The sequence below is a fragment of the Prionailurus bengalensis genome, chromosome B3 (assembly GCF_016509475.1).
Source record: "Prionailurus bengalensis isolate Pbe53 chromosome B3, Fcat_Pben_1.1_paternal_pri, whole genome shotgun sequence".
Taxonomy (NCBI): domain Eukaryota; kingdom Metazoa; phylum Chordata; class Mammalia; order Carnivora; family Felidae; genus Prionailurus; species Prionailurus bengalensis.
In genome coordinates this window covers 116,555,688-116,578,544 of record NC_057355.1, presented here as the reverse complement: position 1 = coordinate 116,578,544, position 22,857 = coordinate 116,555,688, and the positions used below count along the sequence as shown (strand labels likewise).

General features: G+C 41.4%; 1 long non-coding RNA gene across 4 annotated transcripts in view; it reads left to right on the top strand.

Annotated features, from left to right (window-relative positions):
- Positions 1–12,102, top strand: part of LOC122469263 — a 55,746-nt gene extending 43,644 nt beyond the window's left edge. For 3 of the 4 annotated variants that reach the window (XR_006293426.1, XR_006293424.1, XR_006293425.1), the window contains 2 exons: positions 10,914–11,337; positions 11,717–12,102. This is a non-coding gene — a long non-coding RNA (uncharacterized LOC122469263). Of the gene's footprint in view, positions 1–10,913 lie in introns of all 4 variants that reach the window. The other variant, XR_006293422.1, reaches the window with a different exon arrangement.
- Positions 12,103–22,857: the final 10,755 nt, after the last annotated feature.

Below are 22,857 nucleotides of genomic sequence, written 5' to 3'. Positions count from 1 at the left end.
GCAAACCATAAGAGACTCTTAAATACAGAAAACAAATTGAGGGTGGATGGGGGGGCAGGAGAGGGGAAGATGGGTGATGGGCATTGAGGGTGAGGGGACTTGTTGGGTTGAGCACAGGGTGTTGTATGTAAGCGATGAACCGTGGGAATCTACCCCAAAACCAAGAGCATACTTTACACACTGTATGTTAGCCAACTTGACAATTAATTATATTTAAAAATAAAAAATAATAAAAATAAACATTTAAGTAATAAAAAAATGTAAATTCACATTGATAGGTATGTCAAAGGGGCACCAGGAGTCAACGGAAAGAACTACCAATGGCCAAAGCTGAAATATTTGAGCAGCTTAGTAAATAATGTACTATAAGATTGTAGCTCAAAGTATAAAATTAATATCCATGAGTCCATTAAATAAATAAATAAATAAATAAATAAATAAATAAATAAAACACCCATTTTGACTTTTATGTGAGGAAGGAGTTTTCATTGGGTTTCGCTACTGAAGTTGGGGATTGTATATTACAACGGCTAGCTAGTTCTGAGTAATGCATCCTTTAGGTGCTTCTCTAGATCTCCCCAACACAAGCACTATACTATTTGAATTATACATTAATATAAAAATATTTAGAAAAAGTAGAATTTAGGAAAAGTACATTAAAATCACTATAATACTGCTATTCAGTTATAACCATTTTTAACCTTTAGTTTCTAACTTTTCAGTTGTCTGTCAATTGATCACTCTATCTCTGGGCTTTCCCATATTGTGATAAAAAAATCAGTTACATTTCATAAAGTCCCACTTGCCCAATGCAATAGAGTTATCCGATTTAGCAAGTAAAAATACAGTATCCCCAGTTAAGTTTTAATTTCAAATGAAATGAATAATTGCTTAGTTTATTTCCCATATAATATTTGAGAAGTACTTATATTTAAAAAGTGCTGTTTGTCTGAAATTCATATTTCACAGGGTGTCCTGAATTTTTTTTGGCGGTTCTACCGTGCAAGGACTTAATACACTCATAGTGTACCCCAGGTTTTTCTAAGTTTCATTTGTTAAGGAACAGCTCCAGCGTGGTCTTTCTCTGGCATCTAGCCGCCCCACTGCTGTCTCCCTTGCCGATGGGCCTCATAAAAAAACCTAGCTAAAGCTTTATATGCAGCTTGATGGAGAATCATAAACAACAAATAAAATAAAGCTACCAACCTAGACCCTTCTCAGAGTCCTTATTGGGCACCTCTTTCCCAGTCTCTTCCTTGCCTCCATATAGCAGGACCAGTTCGTTCCCATCATTGGGAAACCTCGGAGCATCTCTGTGCCCTAACTCCAGATTCAACTTCCTTGAGGCCCTAATGAACACTTCTGTCCTTGGCATCGTGCTAAGTGCTTTATGTGTAGTATCTTATGTAATTGGCTAGAGTGACCAACCCTCTCGGTTTGTCAGGAGTTCAATTTTAGTATTGTAAGTCCTGGTCTCAGTAGACCCTCTCCCTGAGAAAAAAGGCCTGATTTTCAGTGATGAGTACAGAAGGTTGAAGGAAAAGTACAAACTTCATAGAGTGGCCCAAAGAATAGAGGCTGAAAGCAACATTGCTTTTTAGTGTCAAAGAGATATAGCATAGACTACCCATCTTTTGTAGCCACTGTTGATTTCCCGTTGTCCACCGACGTGGGCAACCATGACTTGCACTCCACAGTAATGGATCACCCATTTTGGTCACTCCCAGTGATGCAGCTGAAGTGTGCATCTCAAGTGCATTGTAACCATGACTGTTAGCAGTTTGCGCTCAATTGCCTCCGGACTGTTTGCTTTTTATGAAGGTAGCACTAGTTTGTTGTTTCACAGTGTGAATATTGTGACCATGTTTTCTAAGAGTTCAGATAATGAGTATGATTATAGTGCCAAAGCCAGCATGTCCCAAACTTCACTAAAAAATAAAGCAAAATGTGTTACTTAAATAATAAATGGAAAGACGTACATACAACTGGGTTAGGGAGATACAAAACCAGAACAACATACTGCACAGTCTGTGGGATTGGGCATGGTGGAGATGGAAAGTGAAAGCACATAGAGAAATGATCTCACAAATCTGGGATGAGGTAGGCAAGTACTTCTAAATCAATAAAAACTTTATTGTCCCTCCCACAAAAGACACAAATGCTAACTTGAAAAGTATAGCTGCTGAATTGCCTTGGGTGCCCCATGGGAAAAAACAAATACATTATCATTATAGTTCCCTTGACTGCTCCATGAAATTGAGTGAACGTTTCTTGATTCAAAAGTTGCAGCTAGAAAGTCCGATGGGCAAACAAAAGGGCAAAGGTTCATGACAGACGTGCTGACGCCTTACAGCGTGGAGTCAATTCTTCAGTTCTCATCAAGATCCTGCTTCTAGGGAACAGTAGATGATGCTTCGAATCATTGAAATGTAAAAAAAATGTCCCCTTCAGCTCTCGTGTACTTTGATTTCAAAACTGGAGTTTCAACTCATCTTCTTGATTTCTACCAAGATTTTAATGGAAGCACACACACACAAAAATAAGACAAAAGATTATTGGTATCTTATCCAAATACAAACTAGACTTGTTCGTCTAGCTACACATTCACCAGACAGTGCAAAGTTAAGTTTTGCTGAGTTCCATTCAGTCCATAAATATCTTACCAAAGAAAATGAATATATCATAGTTTCTAAGTAGCCTGTACATTTGGTATCTAACACTGCTAACAAGAGGTGGCTTGTTTACCTGTGAAATTGAGGCTTTCATCATGAAAAATTTTAGTCTTTTTTCAGTTCTCAAAATGTACAAAGGCACTTAGTGAGATTTTTTTATTTTACAGAACAGGAGATAGCCTCATTATGCATGTGCCTATAAGACAGCTATCATTGTTGCCTTCCATATAAAAGATGTTAAAATGTTGGCCTACCATAAAATCAAATCTTCAAAGTGTGGGATGAGAAGAATATCCTTCTCTAATTTGGAAATACGTTGAAGAAAACAAGGATTCCGATAAAACAGAAATATATATGCTGCTCTCTAAAATTGTTTGATGATCTCTGAAGAGGCCCTACGAGGCCTAAAAGTGAATAAACTGATTGCCACCAGAGTTTGATGTTTGTTAGTTGTGACAAAAACTGATACTGTGAAAAATGATCCATGTTTTGGAAATAAGACTGCTCCACAATTCAAAAGAAAAAAATGCTACCAGAAAAAGACACCGAGTTAAACAGGACTTCTGAATTTCTTTACTACATGGTAACTTATGTGGACTCCAAATTCAGTTTCACAAGTTAAGTTACATCAGTGCTTTAAAATGATTTTTCCTGAGGGGTGTCTGGGTGGCTCAGTTGGTTGAGTGTCCGACTTTGGCTCAGCTCATGATCTCACAGTCTGTGAGTTCAAACCCCGCATCAGGCTCTGTGCTGACAGCTCAGAGCCTGGAGCCTGCTTCAAATTCTGTGTCTCTCTCTCTCTCTGCCCCTCCCCTGCTCATGCTTTGTCTCTCTCTGTCTCAAAAATAAATAAAAACATTAAAGAAACAGATTTTAAACTATTTTTCCTGAGAGAGGTTAAAATTACGATAGCATTTAATGTGTTTCAGAATATTTTTTATTTTATTTATTTATTTATTTATTTATTTATTTATTTATTTATTTATTTATTTATTTTAGAGAGAAAGAATGCGAGTGGGGGAGAGGGGCAAAGGGAGAGAGAATCATAAGCAGGCTACACGCTCATTGCAGAATCCGATGCGGGGCTTGATCCCATGACCCTGGGATCATGACCTGAGCTGAAATCAAGAGTTGGTTGCTCAACCAACTGAGCCACCTAGGCACCCCTTAGAATATTTTTAAGACCTGGATCGCCTATATGATGAATCCATAGATGCAAAGGACCTAATTAATTGACAAAGAACTAATCTGTCAAAACAGCCCTATGGAAACATGTGGATAGACATTTCTGGAGCACTGGAAACTAATTTCTACGAGTCTGAAAATCTGCTGGTTGGAAGTAAAATCCTCAGTATTCTATGTTCACATGCTTTCATTAAGATGACATTTAGTGGGGCGCCTGGGTGGCGCAGTCGGTTAAGCGTCCGACTTCAGCCAGGTCACGATCTCGCGGTCCGTGAGTTCGAGCCCCACATCAGGCTCTGGGCTGATGGCTCAGAGCCTGGAGCCTGTTTCCGATTCTGTGTCTTCCTCTCTCTCTGCCCCTCCCCCGTTCATGTGCTGTCTCTCTCTGTCCCAAAAATAAATAAACGTTGGAAAAAAAATTTTTTTTTTAAATAAAAAAAAGATGACATTTAGCTTGGGGCACCTGGGTGGCGCAGTCGGTTAAGCGTCCGACTTCAGCCAGGTCATGATCTCGCGGTCCGTGAGTTCGAGCCCCGCGTCAGGCTCTGGGCTGATGGCTCAGAGCCTGGAGCCTGTTTCCGATTCTGTGTCTCCCTCTCTCTCTGCCCCTCCCCCATTCATGCTCTGTCTCTCTCTGTCCCAAAAATAAATAAACGTTGAAAAAAAAAGTAAAAAAAAAAAAAAAAAAAAAGATGACATTTAGCTTGATGTCATCACATTGGACCCATACCTAGATTCTGAGTCACGCAGGCCTGAGAAGAGCAAAACTGCAAGTCAAAGTGAATTTTATGTTTTACCGCTCAATTTTACCATTACGTTAAAAAAGAGAAGCAGGTTCTAAAGGTTGTAAGGAGTTCAGAGAAGTATTATTGGGAAAGGAAAACAGTAAAATACGGGACAGAAAGATAAAGTTCATTATTATTTTAATTAAATAATTAAAAAGTTAAATAGGTAATACCTGTCTAATTAGTCCAATTGATTTACATGCTTCTTTAAAAAAAAAGTCTTACATGTCTTAACATACACAATAAACCAATGCGTCTATGGGCAACTGATTTTCAACAAGGGTGCCAAGACCGTTCAGTGGGGGAAAGAGAGTCTTTTGAACAAATGGTTCTGGGACAGCTTCTTATTGTTCTAATTAACATAATTATGTTAATAATAGTAGCACTATGTAATTGTTTATTTTTTTAAAATTTTTAATGTTTATTTTTCAGAGAGAGAGATAGAGTATGAGTGGGAGAGGGGCAGAGAGAGAGGGAGACAGAATCTGAAGCAAGCCCCAGGCTGTGAGCTGTCAGGACAGAGCCCGATGTGGGGCTCAAACCCACGAACCATGAGATCATGACCTGGGCTGAAGTCAGATGCTCAACTGACTGGGCCACTCAGGTGCCCCAACATGCTATTGTTTAAAAGTATTTGAAAGTATGGGGCACTTGGGTGGCTCAGTCGGTTAAGCGTCCGACTTCAGCTCAGGTCATGATCTCATGGTTCGTGGGTTTGAGCCCCACATCGGGCTCTGTGCTGACAGCTCAGAGCCTGGAGCCTGCTTCCAATTTTGTGTCTCCCTCCCTCTCTACCCCTCCTCCACTCTCACTCTGTTTCTCAAAAATAAACATTAAAAAAAATTTAAAAAAATAAAAATTATTTAAAAGTAAACTAAAAAAGTAAATAATACAGAATGATGTATAATTTCAAATAAACACCTATCTTCTAAATTTTTTGTTAAACTAATAAAGCATATTTATGTTAATCATAATTATATATTGTATGTAATACATTTACTCTATGCACTTATAATATACATTATATATTACATATATTTTAGTCTGGCCTGGCTGTGTCCCAGGTTGGTACTCTAAAAAGTTGGTTATCCGAGTTAACCCCCACCTAAACCCTATGAGATAATACTGTTTTCCGCACCAACTTATAGATGAGAAAACAGAGACATAAATTAACTTACTTAACATGACAACATAATAAATGGTGGAGTTTTTTTCCTCCCTCCCATCTAAGGTCCATCAACTCGGCTATCTTCTTTTTTGGAGTTGATTGAACATGGAAATGTCCATCCTCTTTAATGCAGGGTTCAGAAATTACTAGTCCATTGTAGTATGAATGTGTGTTACATATGTGTGTATTTTGGCCAGCAGTGTACTTTAAAATTAGGAATTTTACTTAGGGGCGCCTGGGTGGCTCAGTTGGTTGAGCGTCTGACTTCGGCTCAGGTCACAATCTCGTGGTTTATGAGTTTGAGCCCTGCATCGGGCTCTGCGCTGACAGCGCGGAGCCTGGGGCCTGCTTTGGATCCTGTGTCTCCCTCTCTCTACCCCTCCCCTGCTCATGCTGTCTCTCTCTCTCTCAAAAACAAATAAAAACATTTAAAAAAAATAAAAATAGGGGCGCCTGCGTGGCTCAGTCGGTTAAGCGTCCGACTTCAGCTCAGGTCACGATCTCGCGGTCCATGAGTTCGAGCCCCGCGTGGGGCTCTGGGCTGATGGCTCAGAGCCTGGAGCCTGCTTCTGATTCTGTGTCTCCCTCTCTCTCTGCCCCTCCCCCATTCATGCTCTGTCTCTCTCTGTCTCAAAAATAAATAAACGTTGAAAAAAAATAAAAATAATAAAAATAAAATTAGGAATTTTACTTGGAGTGCCTGGGTGGCTCAGTCAGTTAAGCATCTGACTCTTGATTTTGGCCCAGGTCATGAACTCACGGTTTGTGAGATCCAGCTCCGCGTCGAGCTCTGTGCTGACAGCGCATAGGCTGCTTGGGATTTTCTCTCTTCCTCCCTCTCTGCCCCTCCCCGCTCTCTTGCAAAAAAAATTAAACTTTAAAAAAATAGAAAAATTTAAAAACTGAAATTAGGAATTTTACTTAAAAATCCAGATTTCCGTTTTCTCTTGAAAACTCACATCATCTGGAAACACTGAGCCCACATTCCTCTACAACAGCAGTTGCTGACTGGTAGCTGTCTCTTCAGGCAGGACATTCATCTCCAGTTTGCCCACTTCCCCCTTCTCCCATTTGCTTATGTCCTGCCCGCTTCACTCAAGGACATTACACACACTTCACAGAGGCAACAGATCATAATGTCAGAACCCAGCTCTGCACCCAAACTGAGGTTCGAATTCCATCTCTGTTACTTTCTGGCTCTTTAACTGTGGACAAGGTACTTAACCTCTCTTTGTATGGGTTCCTTCTGTAAAATTACACTGATAATAGTATCTTCTCCACAGGGTATTTTGAGGATTTAAAGGAGTGATTCAAGTAGAATCCTTACAACACTTTTGGACATGTATGTTTCCTATTAATATCATTACTACCTGTCACACTGTAACCACTTCAGTTCACTTCCCTTGCTGTAGAGGAAAGTTCATCCCTCCACCCTCAGAGGTATGGCTCCAGCCAGACAATGAAAACAGATCACAATAGTCCCCCAGCTGTACTTTTTGGGTTATTCTAAGTAATTCCACACATGGACATCAGTCATCTGGCCCACGTGGAGCTAAACCATGGTCAGTCCAATGACTTTTTAGAGTCTCTTTTCTAAAGGGAAGATTGGTTTCCTAGCTCCAGATACCCTGCACGTAATTAACCAAAAAAAAAAAAAAAAAAAAAAAAAAAAAGCAACACTTGGCAAGGGAGTGCTTTCTAAATCCACTAGGCAAACGACAACATTTTTTCCATCTTGACCCTGAGCCCCACCCCAAAGAAGTTACAGAGACTCAGAGACAGCTCTGGTTCAAACACACTTGAGAGGGCCTATTACCAAACACAATACTGACCAAGTATTGTGAATCAAGGATGACTACCCCCCCCCTCCCCTAAAAAATGTGAAATCAACTCTCTACCACTTTCAGGACTAAAAAAAGGCTGGAAGTTTATAAAAGATCCCCAAAGAATCTTAAGGGCCTGGCTTTAAATAATTATATCTAGATATAAATTTAGATTATAAATATAATAGAAATGTAATTTTCACAAAATAGATTCTATAATATCTTAAAAACTATTGTTTCACTTAGCACTATATTACTAATATATTTGGTGTCAACATGTTTACTTTTACAATGTTATTTTTAGTAGTTTTATGATATTCAGCTGTATGGATGTAATCAATTCACCATACTCAGACATCTGGATTGTTTCCTGGTTTTCAATAAGACAACGATGAGGTGATAAACAGCTTTGTAAATTAAATTTGGACAGCAGCTCTGTTTGTTTAACCTGGAAATTTTTCCTAGATGTGGTTCCCCTCGGTACTTCCCTCCTTTGGAAATAACTCCATTTGTAAGGAAGAAAAAAAAAATGTTAAAACATCCTAATTTGCATATTCCATCTATTTCCTGTTAGACCCTAATTGACAAAGAAGCTATTACTTATCATCTGCATGTTCTGTACTTTACTTTTTTTTTTTTAGTTTATTTATTTTCAGAGAGACAGAATCCCAAGCAGGCTCCCTGGTGCCAGCACAGAGCCCCATGTGACGCTCCCTCTCACCAACTGTGAGGTCATGACCTGAACTGAAGTCAATAGTTGGCTGCCTAAAGGACTGAGCCACCCATGTGCCCCTGTACTTTAAATTCTTTGCTTCAATCACCCAATAGACGTTTGTGATGCATATTATTATCCTCATTTAAGAAATGAGGCTCAAGAAGTAAAGTAATATGTCCAAGGTCACAGCTAGTTAATAGCAGAAAAGTTGAATTCTTGTTGGTCTGACTTCCAAGTTCAGGAACTTTCCTTAACACCATATTCCTGAAGAGATTCCATAATTCAGTTTTTGTATAGATCCAACAGTATTTTAGATGCTGTGTGGAAGATGGCCATTTAAAACTGTCAGTGAACAAATTTGCAAAATGAATAACCACTCACTAAAAATTGATAGAAACTAAAATGTATGGTTGTAAGAGAGCTGAAATTAAGAGATATTTCTAATTTCCTTTGATCCTGAATACACATTATTTTGTGCCATCTGCTCTGGGATGAACGCATGCTCAAGTTAAACCCCATGTTGTTCCTTAGTGCCTGTCCCAAGCTCTTTGAGAGGTCTCCATTTGTGAGTCTGACTCCCTGTTCTTAGACCATATAGGTTAACTTCCCTCTGTTAAATGTTGTCAAAAACATATGTTTTTAGGCTCAACAGAAAACACAGCTAAAAAGTATGCCACCTTAACTGTACTCAAGGATTGTGGAATATAGATTCTGGATGATTCCTTTTTGCCCACTCCTTCATCTTAATCTGTCCATCTTCTGGAAAGATCGGCTTCCACCAGTTGAAAGAAAAATGCATCCTATTCACCCACCTGGTCAGTTCCTGACATTGGATTTGTTAGTTTGTAGTTTCGCAGCTACTACAATATCAACACCGCCTTTCAGAAAAGTTGAGCCTCTCATGCACTGGCCGCCATTGGCATGTATCAATTAGGATAGGTTCACCTGCAAGAAAGAGTGCCTTAAACTGGAAGGAATTTTCTTGTTTCTTGAGAAAGATTCCCCAAGTGGGCAATTCCAGAGTTGACTGCTCACTCAAAAATGTCATCAAGGATCCAGTTCCTTTGCGCCCTTCAGCATAGGCGTCCTGAGCACGGTAGCTTTTCACCCTCCTGCTGTCACCTCACCGTCACCAGATGGCTAGGCTGCCTCCCTCAGCTCTAGGCATGAGGTCTTCCTACTACATTCAAAGATGAGAAAAGGGGGGCAAAGGATCCTATTCATCAGGAAGGAAATATTTTCCAGATTTTTTTCCTCTGCCCATCATGGGAGCTGGATCACACGGCCATGTCAAACAGCAAGGCAGGCTGAAAAGTGATTATCTGGCAAAGAGGTTTAAGATTCCCATGATTGGCTTAGACCAGTCACAGTTTATATTTATTCAGCCTTTTTATTCCTACCTTTTCAGTGCTTTTTTAGCTCTTTCTTACCGTGGTCAAGGCTGCAAAAGGAGGAAATGACTATTGGACAGGCAGCTAACAGTGCCTGTTCCTCAAGTGACAATGGTTCATCACGTGACCCTCTGCACTCTGATAAGTAAGAAAGGACAATAAAGTTACATACATACTGTGACAGGGCCGGTCAAGAAGTGAGTTGGGTTTATGCTCGGCTCCTGCTTTAGCCTGGCCAACAGTAGCAATGAAAACTACAGCAAAGACACCAAAATTGTAAGAATGCAAAAGCTGATTAAAATGTTCCATAGGCCGAACTCGTTACAAATACCATTAAGGAGCTCACGTGGGCCAAAAATGAGGAGGCAGTTGGAGTTGTGGTTCCGAGTCAGGCAGACAACAGTTCGTCTCCGATAGTATCTTCACTGAAGACAGCTCTCCTTACGTCTTAAGACTAAAAATCAGCCAGCTTCCCTGGTTAGAAAGGCCCGCTTAGCAGGGCAAAAGTCAGGACGTGTGCCACGATACAGGTGGTCAAAATTTTGTTTACATGCCATTTGTGTGCGTGTGTCTGCGCATGGTCCTCAGCAATGCATCTACCAGGCATTGCCAGAAGTCTGACCACTATACGCCCAATAAAATCATCTGCTCTAAAAACCAGTCCCTGGGTCTCTGAGTCTCTCCTGTTCTCTTTGTATGACATCCTCTTACGAACTGGGGAGGAAAGCCAGGAAACTGCCAAGGCTTAACACCATGGTGTTACCTCAGAAAACAACCACATGGGACATATTTTTGGCTTTTGCCCACCCCAACCCCTCTCTCTCTCTCTCTCTCTCTCTCTCTCTGCCTTATTTCCCTTGGTATGGCTGGAGCCTGGAGCCCAGTTTGGGAAATTATAAAAGATACTGTCAGTGGGAAAGCGATTGCTAAGTAATGCCAAATTTAAAATTAGGATACAAAACTGTAGCTCCCAAATGATCTCAGGTATATCCAAATATATATTAACTGTACAGTTATATAAAATTAGAAACCTTAATAATAGTTCTCTCTAGGTGGTGATACTTGGGTGATTTTTCCTCATACTTTTCTGCATGTGTAATTCCCCAACCATAAATATTGCTCTCATAATTAGGTAAATATCATTGTTTTTCTTCTCTCTCTCTCTTTTAATCAGCGTCACAGAGGAAGATGCTATTACAACAGCTGGTGCTGTTCGCCATCTTCAGAAGGAGCAAACCTTCCAAGAGCTGTTTTTCTTTACATCAAGAAGTGCATTTCTCACTGGTGAGCGAATAATCAATAGATCAGGACCAGAAGTTTTGTGATGATTTCTCCGGGAAGAGACTGCCCAGGGTGCTTGCGGCCTGTTCTGCCTGTCTCCCTGCTGCTCCTGGCTCTCTGCAGAATTTAGCAGATTAATCACCGTGCTCCAGCCCAGACTGTTATTTTTAGCTCTGTTGACTTCTCAACTGTCTGCAAACAACCATGCACTAGACAAAGTACCTTGCAGGTGGGCAAGAGAGCCCCGCGAAGGGAAACAGCCCTGCTTTGGGAAGAGGAGTACTTACCCCACTGTGAAGAATGGCAGGGTATCTCAGGTAGGAGGTCTTTGGAGAAGATGAGACCAAGCTGAAGGCCCCAGGGACTCCGGGCTGCCTGGCTTCCCGCGCCACCTCGTGCCCCCTTTCCCCCATCACTGACTGGGCTCTGGCCTGGGTGGCCTCTCCTCATTCCTCCAACCCACACAGCCTCTCTGGGTCACTGATTTGAAGTCCCTGCTCTAACGAGAGCCCTGCCCTGAGGAGTCCACCTAAATTGCTACGGGCACGCCCCCCCCCCCCCCCCCCCCCCGCCCGCCCACAGCCACTCTCCGGCCTTTCCCCGGGCTTGAGTTGTCTTCATACCGCCTTTCTTCCTCTGAAGTTTTATAAAAACGCGCCCTATTTCGCTTGTTGCTTATCTCCTCCGCTCTGGCAGGAGGGAAGCTCACGGAAAGAAGGAAACCCGTCCTGTTGACCGGTGGTTAGTCTTCACGTGGATCGCTGCCGGGTATAGTTGGCTTGCGGTAAACAGTTGGGCCATCAGTGGACGAACGGACAAGTCATCGCCCTCCCCCGCGCCGTGAAGGTGATTTTGTGGCAGCTGGACTGTGCCTCACTCGGGTGCCGTAACTCCCGAGTCCAGTGTCACTGCCTTTCCCTTTGGTTGCCCTCGCCCGCCTCCATGATCACTGCCCAGCAGCACTGCCTCCGCTCGCGTCACTCGCTGTCACTTTGTCTAGGTCATTTCCTTCAACCTTTCCTCTGGGGAGTACCCTTAGAGCCTCAGCCTTTTTCTGGGCATCTCCACTGTGCTCTTTTAATGAAAAAAAAAATGTTTTTGGCTAGCTTTATTGAGGTGGAAATGGCAAACGGAAGTTGTATAAGTTCAGGTTGTACAGTGTGATTTTTTTGAAGGTGTACAATGTGATGACTTCATATATGTATACATTTTTCAGTGGCGAGAACACTTAAGATCTACTCTCGGCAGATTTCAAGCATACAATATAGTTTTATTTACTGTAGTCACCCTGCTGTACCTTAGGTCCCCCCAATATATTCTTCTTATAACTGAGTTTGTTCTCTTTAGCCAACATGTCCCCCTATCTCCCAAGCCCGCGGCAACCGCTGTTCTACTGCCTGGTTCTGTGAGTCCAACTCTTTCAGATTCTACACGTAAGTGAGACCATACAGTATCTGCCTTTGTGTCTGGCTTATTTCACTTAACATAATGCCCTCCAGGTTCCTCTATGTTGTGGCAAATGGCAGGATTTCCTTCCCTTTCACTCTTCATCATAATAGAAACACCTTCTTTCCCATCTGGACCTAGCCTCTGAATGTCAGAGACTGTAACTAGTGTCCAAGGGCAGTGACCCAGAAAAGCCCACAATAGCATCCTTGTTACTGCAGAAGCTCCCGTGAGGCCTAGTTCATCCCTGACACTCAATGTGACAACTTCCTCGCCTCTAACAAAATGGAACAGGTAGTCCTGAATTAAACCCTCTTACCAACTGTGGACGTTTGCTACCATCTCATGCTCCGGAAGTTACAGACATGATGAGGAAAGTCAAACGTGTCACGGACAGTTGGACAGAAATGGCAGAAAGGTCTTGCCTTCTTGATGACCTTGCTGAGCTGCTAAATTGCCCTGAGATCACTTTCTTTTGGACTTCTTGTAGTTTAAACTGCTGTGGGGCGGGCACTCTGTTACTTACAGAGGAAGAAATCCTAACAGGGTGTGGGATTGAGCAAGAGTTTCTTTAAGGATGGGAGATATTTGTACATATAAAGCCCTTTATTTTTTTTGTTCCATAATAATAATTATAATGTTATTACTATTATATCATTATTTGTAAATAATTCTTTATCATATTTCTAGTGTACATTTGGGTTTACTTGTAATTTCTGTTTATATCAGTTCTATTAAAATCAGGAAGAAGAAAAAATGCCTATTATTTCTTCTTTTATTCAGTATTGTTTTGTAAGTTTTAGCCAATACAATAAGGAAATAAAATGAAGCAATTAGTATAAATATTGGTAAATAGTAAAATTTTCATTTTGTTGTTTTCCTAGAAAGACTAAGAAATTCTACCTTAGGTCTCAGTTTCCTCATCTGTAGAACTGATATGATAGTATCTAGCTTTTAGAAATATTGAGGATTAAATGAGCTAATATGCATAAAAAACTTAGACAAATGCCTAGCCCATTGGTAGTTCTTGTTATTGCTAGGCTATTGTTATTAAAATAATTGAATAAAGTAATTAGACTCAAAATTAAAATGCAAAGTTTAGTTTTACTTAAAAAAATTTTTTTTATGTTTATTTACTTTTAAGAGAGGGAGAGAGAGACAGAGCATGAGCAGGGGAGGGGCAGAGAGAGAGGGAGGCACAGAATCTGAAGCAGGCTCTGAACTGTCAGCACAGAGCCCGACGCAGGGCTCGAACTCACGGACCGCGAGATCATGACCTGAGCCGAAGTCATATGCTTAGCCAACTGAGCCACCCTGGTGCTCCAGTAGTTTTACTTTTTTAATGTTTATTTATTTGGAGAGAGAGAGAGGGAAAGAGAGAGAATGATCACGAGAAGGGGAGAGGGGCAGATTCTGAGCTCCGCGCGGAGCCCAACATTGACCTCGATCCCACGACCCTGGGATCATGACCTGAGCCAAAATCAAGAGTTGGAGACTTAACTGATTGAGCCACCCAGGCACCCGGAAATCCCATTTTTTATTATTATTTATTATTTTTTTAATGTTTATTTTTGAGAGAGGGAGACAGAGCATGAGCGGGGGAGGGGCAGAGAGAGAGGAAGACAGAGAGTCTGAAGCAGGCTCCAGGCTCTGAGCTGTCAGCACAGAGCCCAGTGTGGGTCTCGAACCTGAGAGCCGTGAGATCCTTACCTGAGCCGAAGTTGGATGCCTAACCAACTGAGCCACCCAGGTGCCCCCGGAAATCTCATTTTTAATACAAAAATCAAATGACAAAATGCCTAGAAATAAAATTCACAAGAAAGGCAAAAGGCCTACATAACTACAACCATAAAAACTGATTAAAATGTGAAAAAAAAGGGGCCCCTGTGTGGGCTCAGTCGGTTGAGCAACCAACTCTTGATTTCAGCTTAGGTCATGATCTCATGATTCGTGAGATGAGCCTCATGTCAGGCTCCATGCTGAATGTGGAGCCTGTTTCAAATTCTCTCTCTCTCTCAAAATAAATAAATAAACTTAAAACAATGATGGACTTGGTACAATAGTAGACAAAGAAATTAATGAAACAGAATCCAAGATTGGTTCAAGTAGATATGAGTCTTAATGTTTGACCAAGTGGAAAAGGGTAGATTATTGAGAAAATTATGCTGATAGAATTGGCATCCGGAGGGAAAGCAGGTTAGACCCATGCATCATACCATGTACAAAAAAATTCTAGATAAATTAAAAATCTAAATGTAGAATATAAAATCTTAGGAAACCAACTTTAGGAAAACATTTGTATAAACTTGAAGTGGGGAAGCCTTAAAGAAAACAAGGGCCAGAATTCATAGCCCAAACATGGGCATGTTATGAATGTAAAATTTAAAACCTTCACATGAGAAAAGATACTGTAAGGAGCATTTTAAAAGGCAAATAGACTTTGGGAAGGTATTTGCAACATATGTGGCAAATAAGGGGTTTATATCATGAATTATATTGAGAGCTCTTACACATCTGGTAACAGAAAAATGGACAAAGGATATACACAAGAGTTTTCAAAGGAGTCTATGCACAGGCCAATAAGCACTTTTTAAATACCTTAAATATCTTGGAGTAGAATTAAATACATATTTCACATGGTGGATTGGCAAAAATTGAGAAAGTAGTAATGTATTTGTGAGGTTGGAAAAAAATAGAAACAATATGAATGTCTAGTAACAGAAGACCGATTTAATAAATATGACACAAATATAGTATGAAATATTATGCAGTTAATTTTTTAAATGCATTTTTAATGCATTGATGTAGTTCTAAGTAAAAAGCAAATTGCAGAATCATGTGTACCTGTGATACCATTTTTGTAAAACAAACCCAAACTAATTGTCTTCAGCAACCTCTATATTGGTATACATGAGCATAAAAAAAAAAAAAAAAAAAATGGAAGAAAACTCATCAGACCTTAACATTAGTTAATTCAATAAAGGAGACATATTGGGGAAGGGGATTTATTAAACTATTCCGTGTGTGTGTGTGTGTGTGTGTGTGTGTGTATTATTTAACTTGATAGAACAAGCATGTATTTCTTTTGTGTTTAAAAAAATAATCAAGTGACGTGCACTTCTGGCTATGGTTTGACGAAAACAGAGCTACCAAGGCAGTAAGGACCTGAAGCATCAAAAAACTAAAGGAATGGAAAGTACTGAGAAGGAAGCTGAAATTCTCTAGTGCTTTACTCCTTGAAGCACCTGCAGACCCACCCATAAACTCTGAAAAGCTAAGAAGAACGTAGCAACTAAGAGATTGAGATACTAAGTAGAATTTTGAGCAGTCTGATGGGCATAGAGACAAAAAAATTGGAGTTCTGGCTCACTACAGAAGTGAGCCTTGGGAAACAGGGGTGACGGGAAACAGACCGCTGCTCACAACTGCATGGAACAGTCTGGAATAAACTCACGTGCTGACAAGATTAAGATACATCATCTCTGTCCTAACCGCCTACCCAAAAGAAAAGTAATTCCTCTCTAAACAAGCTAATATGATCCAGAGACTCAAATTGTACACTCAAAATGTGTACAAATCTTCACACATAATGTTAGTATTCAGTAAAAACAAAAACAAAAACAAAAAACAAACCCAGGCATTCCCAGGGACAAGAAAAACAGAAGGTAGGGAGGGAGAGAGAGGGAGAAAGAGGGGAATAGGAGGGAGAGGGGAGGAGAGGGGGAGAGAGGAAGGAGGAAGGGAGGAGAATAAAATCTAGAAATAGACTCACAGGAGATCTAGATACTGGAGGTATCCTATCCAGACTTTAAAATAGCCTTGATGAATAGATAACAAGATGGCAATTTTCAGCAAAAACCTAGAATCTATAAAAAAGAAAAAGAGCAGATGGAAATTAGTGAACTGAAAGATAAGGTAGCATAAAATACTAGACTAAAACATAGAGATAAAAAGGAATAGAAAATCCAGATGAGGACATAAAAGAAATGTGGGGCATAGTAACACAGTTGAACATTACTGTAACGAGTTCCAGAAGAAAAGGAGACAGACAACAGGAGAGAAATATTAAAAAAAATTTTTTTTTAATGTTTCTTTGTTATTGAGAGACAGAGACACACGGGAGGGGCACGGGAGGGGCAGAGAGAGAGGGAGACACAGGATCCGAAGCAGGCTCCAGGCTCTGAGCTGTCAGCCCAGAGCCTGATGTGGGGCTGGAACTCACAAACGGCAAGATCATGACCTGAGCCGAAGTCAGACACTTAACCGACTAAGTCACCCAGGCACCCCCAGAAATATTATTTAAAAGGATAATTACCACATTTCCAAAATCACTTAAGGGCATTCATTAAGTGACACGTTCAAAAATTTCTATAAAATCCAAATAAGATAAACTCAGTGAAAGCCACACCTAGGCACATGATAGTAAAATGGATAAGAACCAAAGAGAAAATTTAAGAGCGACAGAGCAAGATTCATTAGCTGCGAAAGAGCAGCAGTAAACTGACAACTGACTTCTCAACTGCCTAATTTACATTAAATTTAATAAAGCAAGGGTGCATGTTGTAACCTCTAGGCGAAGGATTAGCAAACTTTTTTTGTAAAAGGCCAGATAGGAACTATTTCCCGCTTTACAGGTCGTACAGCGTCTGTTGCCACCTCTCTGCTGTCGTAGAGCAAAAGCAATTGTAGACAATACATAAACTGGCTTGACTGTGTTCCAATTAACTTCTACTTGCAAAGCAGACCATAGGCCACAGACTGTGGCCCACAGGCCACAGATTGCTAAGCTCCGCTCTAGGATAATCATTTAAAAATGATTCAGAGGGGTGTCTGGGTGGCTCAGTTGGTTAAGTGTCCGACTTCGGCTCAGGTCATGATTTCGCAGTTCATGGGTTCGAGCCCCGCATCAGGCTCTGTGCTGACAGCTTGGAACCTGGAACCTGCTTCATACATATTCTGTGTCTCCCTCTCTCTCTGCCCCTCCCCCGCTCACACTCTGTCTCTCTCTCAAGAAATAAATAAACATTAAAAAAAAAAAAGGATTCGGAGAGTGTGTAAGAAGCTCCACACATCCTCCCTGGGTGTTCTCTGTTCCCATGGCCGTAGGTGACTACCTACGTGCTGATGGCTCCCAATCTGTGTCCAGCCAGACTTGCCTTCCAAGCTTCAGAGATGTCTCTGCAGCCGCCTCTGAGATTTCCTATTTGAACGTCATAGCAGGTTCAGCAGGTGCAAAGTGACACCTTCCTCCTTGCTCTCCAAATGTGTTTTCCCTTTTGTGTTTCCTAAGCGGGCGCAGCCATCCATCTAGCTGCTCAAGCCAGACACCTGGAAGTCGTGCTAGACTCCCCTCCTCTGTCATCTGTTAGTCAATCCGCAAATGAGGCCTGCTTATTCCGCCATGGAAATATTTTCTCTCCAGCAACTCACAGTCTCGCAATAAAACCTTTATAAACAAATCTGGAAAATACGTAAGAGGTAAAAGGATGTGCTGCTGGATATTAGATGAGGGGCTTGATCACTAAATATCAAGTAAATTACTGTAACCTATGGCTAGAAAAGAAAGTGTGAGCGTCTAGGAGGAGAGGGCAAAGAGAATGCTTTATTTTTGAATGAAAAACCATTTTTGTTTACATTTACTCATTTTTGAGAGACAGAGAGAGACCGAGTGTGAGCAGGGGAGGGGGAGAGAGAGAGGGAGACACAGAATCTGAATCAGGCTCCCGGCTCTGAGCTGTCAGCACAGAGGGCCCAACGCAGGGCTCGAACTCACGAACCGCGAGATCATGACCTCAGCCGAGGTCAGAGGCTTAACCAACTGAGCCACCCAGGTGCCCTGAAGAGAATGCTTTAATGCTGGCATGCCATTCTCTTTATTCCACAACTATCCTCTACCTGCTACTGGCAGGAAGTGCGTCCAAGAGCAGCCCTTTCTTTCCATCTGCCATAGACATTTAGGGAGGTCCATTTGGGTTAGAAGAACACAACAACTCCAAACTTCAAAGGCATGAAAATCAGGAGCTCCTCTTAAAGAGACCTGTTCTCTTGCACAGAAGATGAACCGTTCTTCTATCCCTTTGACCATTCTCAAGGTCATGGTGCAGTGGGAGGGAAGGGAGAAGCTGTGAGCTCTGAACTGAGACAAAGGAACCTGGATGAATGAGAATCCTCACGACCAAGAACACCCTACACGGGTTTGTGAAAAGACAAATTTGTGGAAAACATCCGACAGGGACATTACACGAACGGAAAAGTACAGCCCAATCTCTACCGTGAATACAGATACAGAAATCCTTAACAAATTAGAAACCAAATCCATTAATACACATAAAAGGATATTTCACATTAGCAAATGAGTCCGTATAATTTACCACTTTAACAGATTAAGGAAAAACTTCATACAGTCATCTCAATAGATATAAAGAAAGCATTTGATAACATTCAATACAAGTTTATGATATTTCAGAAAACCTTAAGAAACTAGGAATTGAAGGGAACTTCCTTAATATAAAGATTTTCTAGAAAGAACATACAGCAAACATCATATTTAATGGGAAAATATTGAACTATAGGAAATATTCTCCACGATTATGAACATATATTATTATTGCGGAAATATATTAATAAAAACACCGACACTATTATCCATTATTAATGGAACTACATTAAGATAAAGAAAAAAACAGAGAGATTCCCAGTATGTCCACTTCTATTTACCACTGTGTTTGATATCCTACCCAGTGCAAAAGTGAGATTTGAAAGGAAGAAATTCGTAAACATGATCATGTATGAGGAAAATGAACAAAGCAAAGTCTGCAACTATTAGAACTAAAAATTTTAGTGCTGTCACTGTACTCAAAGTAAGTGCACAAAAATCAGTTGAATTTTATTTACCATAAAAACAATACAACATAAAATTTTGTTTAACAACAAAAAGAAAACAATACCATTTGCCTGGTATAACAAAACCTAAATACCTAGGAATAAATCTAAAGAAATATGTGTGAGACCTATACATTTTAAAACTTTACTGGGAGGGCGCCTGGGTGGCTCAGTCATTAAGCATCTGACTTCTGTTCAGGCCATGATCTCATGGTTCATGGGTTCGAGCCCCACGTTGGGCTCTGTGCTGACAGCTTGGAGCCTGGAGCCTGCTTCAGATTCTGTGTCTCCCTCATTCTCTGTGCCTCCCCAATTCGCACTCTGTGTCTCTCTCTCAGAAATGAATAGGGACACCTGGGTGGCTCAGTCAGTTAAGCCGCTGACTTTGGCTTGGGTCGTGATCTCGCGATTCGTGAGCTGGAACCCTGCTCCAGGTGAGCTCAAGCTCCACTTGGGGTGAGCCCTGCTTCTCTCTTTCTCTTCTCCCCACTTCCCCGCTCTCTCCTTCTGTCCCTCCTGGCATTCTCTCTCTGCCTCTCACTTCTGCCCTCTCACTCTCAAATAAAACAAAACATTGCTGGGAGAATTTAAAGACAATGTAAATAAATAGATAGCTAATCCTTGTTCATGAGTCAAAAGACTCAATATTATAAAGATGTAAATTATCTTCAAATTGATCTATAGATTCAAGTGCCATCTTAATAAAAATCCGGCAGGCACTTTTGTGAAAATCAATGAACTGATTCTAAAATTTATATGCAATTGCAAATAAATACATATTTGTATGTATACAAGAAAAACCAAGATACTCATGAAAAGAACGAAGCGAAAACACTCGCTCTACTAAATAGCAAGATTTCTTATAAGTTACAGAAATGAAGACAGATGAGGTACAGAATAGAAAAATAAACCCATAAAACAGAGAGTCCACAAACAGACCCATATACACATCAATACTTGGTTTGTATCAGAAGGTGACGTTGCGGGTGAAATGATCTCTTTTCTTTTCTTTTTTTTTTTTTTTCAACGTTTATTTATTTTTGGGACAGAGAGAGACAGAGCATGAACGGGGGAGGGGCAGAGTGAGAGGGAGACACAGAATCGGAAACAGGCTCCAGGCTCTGAGCCATCAGCCCAGAGCCCGATGCGGGGCTCGAACTCACGGACCGCGAGATTGTGACCTGGCTGAAGTCGGACGCTTAACCGACTGCGCCACCCAGGCGCCCCTAAATGATCTCTTTTCAACAAATTGTCCCGGGTCATTTGTATGTCCACACGGGAAGAAAACGAAATTTCACCCCTTCTTTACGTTAAATCAAAAAAGATATCAAAATCAAAAGCCCTATAAATACAGAGAACCAGCTAGTGGTTGCCAGAGGGGAGGGCAGTGAGGGGAAGGGCAAAAATAGGTGAGGAAGAATGGGAGATCCAGGCTTCCAGTTATGGAATGAATAAGTCACGGGAATAAAAGGCACACTGTAGGAAATATCGTCGATGATATTGTAATAGTGTTATACGGTGACAGATGGTAACTACACTTGTGGGGAGCGCAGCATCACGTACACAGAAGTTGAATCATGACGTGGTACACCTGGAACTTATGTTTGTGTCAACTACACTCAAATGAAAACGTTTAAAAAATACAATTCTGGGGGCGCCTGGGTGGCGCAGTCGGTTAAGCGTCCGACTTCAGCCAGGTCACGATCTCGCGGTCCGTGAGTTCGAGCCCCGCGTCGGGCTCTGGGCTGATGGCTCGGAGCCTGGAGACTGTTTCCAATTCTGTGTCTCCCTCTCTCTCTGCCCCTCCCCCGTTCATGCTCTGTCTCTCTCTGTCCCAAAAATAAAAAAAATAAAAAAAAAATACAATTCTGGGGGCGCCTGGGTGACTCAGTCGGTTGAGCGGCCGGCTTCGGCTCAGGTCATGATCTCACGGTTCATGAGTTCGAGCCCTGCGTCGGGCTCTGTGCTGACAGCTCAGAGCCTGGAGCCTGCTTCCGATTCTGTGTCTCCCTCTCTCTCTCTGACCCTCCCCCGTTCATGCTCTGTCTCTGTTAATAAATAAACGTTAAAAAAAATTAAAAAAAAAAAAAACAATTCTAGAAGAATTATAGATCCAAACTTTAAAGATAAAAATTAAGAATTCTAGAAGATAACACGGGAAAATATCCTGATGACCTTGGACAGACAAAGGATCAGAGAGCACTTAGGATAGAGAAAAAAAAATGATAACTGTGCTACACGAAAACTAAAAACTTTTAGGGGTGCCTGGTCGGCTCAGTCACTTGAGCCTCTGTTGATTTCAGCTCAGGTCATGATCCCAGGGTTGTGGGATCAAGCCCCATGATGGGCTCCCCACTGAGCATGGAGCCTGCTTAAGATTCTCTGTGTCCTTCTGCCCCTCTCCCCTGCTCACACACACACACACACACACACACTCTCTCTCTCTCTCTCTCTCAAATTAAAACAGGGGCGCCTGGGTGGCGCAGTCGGTTAAGCGTCCGACTTCAGCCAGGTCACGATCTCGCGGTCCGTGAGTTCGAGCCCCGCGTCGGGCTCTGGGCCGATGGCTCAGAGCCTGGAGCCTGTTTCCGATTCTGTGTCTCCCTCTCTCTCTGCCCCTCCCCCGTTCATGCTCTGTCTCTCTCTGTCCCAAAAATAAATAAACGTTGAAAAAAAAAATTAAAATAAATAAAATTAAAACAACAAAACTAAAAATTAAAAACTTTTATTCATCAAAAGACACAATGAAGAGCACGAAAAGGCAAGCCACAGACTGGGAGGAGATATTTGCAATGCATGTAATGACAGAGGTCTCATATCCAGAATATGTAAAGAATATGTATGACCCCAACAGGTCAGTAAGACAAAGGCAGCCTTATAGAAAAATAAGCCACAGACTCAATCAGACACTTAACAAAAGAGGATATTCAAAAGCGAATGACTGTATGAAAAAGTTCCCACTTCCAGAGTCAGTAGGAAAATGTAAATGACAAGCACAATTAAAGGGAAACACACACCCATTGGAATGGAATGGCTAAAATCAAATAGATTGATAATACTAAGCACTGCCAGCAACGTGATGCCGCAATGCTGGGGAGGGGCAGGTGTTAACGGCTACAAGCAGCTAAAACCCATCATTATCCATTATAGCTGCATGTTCACGAGCCATCAAGTCCATTCCGAGGTAAACACCCAGGAGAACCCAGTACACATGTGAACCAAAACACACGTATGAAAGTGTGCATAGCAGCATTATTCAAAATAGCCAAAAGAGGGGCGCCTGGGTGGCGCAGTCGGTTAAGCGTCCGACTTCAGCCAGGTCACGATCTCGCGGTCCGTGAGTTCGAGCCCCGCGTCAGGCTCTGGGCTGATGGCTCAGAGCCTGGAGCCTGTTTCCGATTCTGTGTCTCCCTCTCTCTCTGCCTCTCCCCCGTTCATGCTCTGTCTCTCTCTGTCCCAAAAATAAATAAACGTTGAAAAAAAAAATTAAAAAAAAAAATAGCCAAAAG